The sequence below is a fragment of the Cyprinodon variegatus genome, unplaced genomic scaffold, assembly GCF_000732505.1.
Source record: "Cyprinodon variegatus isolate N-32 unplaced genomic scaffold, C_variegatus-1.0 Scaffold282, whole genome shotgun sequence".
In the NCBI taxonomy this organism is placed as follows: domain Eukaryota; kingdom Metazoa; phylum Chordata; class Actinopteri; order Cyprinodontiformes; family Cyprinodontidae; genus Cyprinodon; species Cyprinodon variegatus.
Window position 1 is genome coordinate 269,051 of NW_015150735.1, and position 1,936 is coordinate 270,986.

The 1,936-nt window shown below is 32.9% G+C and overlaps 1 protein-coding gene across 1 annotated transcript in view; it reads right to left on the bottom strand.

Moving 5' to 3' along the window:
* Positions 1-1,936, bottom strand: part of LOC107090136 (transmembrane protein 237A-like) — an 18,075-nt gene that overhangs the window by 3,678 nt on the left and 12,461 nt on the right. The gene's annotated exons all lie outside the window — the stretch shown is intronic.

Here is a 1,936-nt window from a genome sequence, read left to right on the forward strand (position 1 = left end):
GTATATACAGTATATCTAGGTATATACAGTATATCAAGATAAATAAGGATTAAGTTACAAGTGCACATGTATTGCACACAATGAAAAACAAAATAAAATAAAAATAAGAAATAAAAAATAAAAAGATAAAAAAATACAAGGTAGTAGCACAGAGGTTTGAAGTGACATATGTACAATCCGGATGGCTTATATACAGGTGGATTTACTTTAACATTAAAGTGTAGTAGGTGAGGAGCAACGGTTAACAAGATTAATCTTCTTCCTGTTTGTTCTGAAATCTACAATCATCGCCCTTTTTTTGTTGAAATTCAGGATCCAATATTTGTTTTTAATTTTAACTAAGGGATTAACCAGCTCTCTAGACTCAGCTTCTTGTCCAGCTTTGACGCACCCAATGACTGCAGAGTAATCCAAATATTTATGCAGATGACAGGACGACTCTGTCTGATGCTGGAAGTCCAAGGTAAGATTTACATCAATAGGTCTGATGCTGTTTTCTTAAAGATGAAACCAGAAGAACTGGCTTCAATAACAAAAGTCAAGTCATATTTAAAGGTCAAGTCGGACTTGCTAAATTTGTCTTTCCTCCCATGGAAGGAAAACCTCCCATTCTACCCTCTTGGGCCAAAATAAATGTAATTAAGATGAATATTCTTCCAAGATCTACCTTCCTTTTCCAAATGCTTCCTTGATTTTTTTTGTATTGTATTTTCTTTTAGTTGTTTGTTAATTATTTAGATTTTTTTGGACCCATTATTATTACCTCAAATTACTCCAAGGACTAATGAAGCTTGAAAAAATGAGGGGGTCTTAGATTACCCATATTATTTCTGAACAGCTTATTTAGGGAACGTAGTGTCATGGTTAATAAAGAGAAAGGACGGGTCCAGACTGAACTAAAGATATTTGCACGTCAGATTGTCACTTCTTTTCTATTTGTAAATCATTTTGAGGAAATTAAATATATAGACATTTTTTTGCATAATCAATACCTGAAAACTTGGAAAGACTGTAGGAAAAAAAGTGGAATCACTGTGTGTACTTCAATATACTCGCCCTTTTTTTTTAAACCTAGACCTAAACAATCAAATCACAAATAATAATGTTCATGTATTCTTATTTACAATGATTCAAAGATCTGTTAAATTAAAATAGATGAAAATTGTTTATTGATTTAAGCTACTGAAGGTTCTCAGTTATCCAGGTCATAGTCATTCCAAAAAAGAAAATGAAAAACAATCCACTGGACTTTGTTTTCAAGTTTGAAGATATTTTGCTTCCCATCCAGGAAGCTTTTTCAATTCAAATTGTCAGTATTTGCGTTGAGTTTAAGGTTTTATACATTAGCCCAAAAAAGCCTTTTTGTAAACATGCAAACTGGAATAGACGAAGGGGTCCACCCATTTGGAATAAGTGGGAATGGCAATTTATTGATTTAAGCTTAAAAATTGATATCTCTAATGAACACGTTTTGAAATCACAAATTCACAGTTTTACCAATTCCTCAAGAAAAATATACTGTGATTTAAGGTATCAGAAGAGGAGGATACTCTGTTATTCTTTAACACAATTAAAGGGAAAATTAGTGAATTTTATAATATACTGACAATCTTCATTCCAAGTATTAAAAACAATTTTGGGAGAAGGAGATAGGAATGAGATTGGTCTGGAATGTGGTTTGTTTGTCAGGTGGTCTTTGATCCATTGTTGATGCCCCTACCTGAGCCTTCTGGACTTTCTCACAATGTTAAATCCACTGGAGAAAACTGTGGGGCGTGATACTAATAGCTCCTTGTTTGGTTGCTAAGGTGGACCAACAGGAAGAAACTGTACATAACCTATCATAGAGTGCTATGAATGAAAGTAAAAAAAAATATACAAAAAAAATTTAATATGTATATATAAAACTGTTTTCTCACCCCTCGTGGGGTGGTAT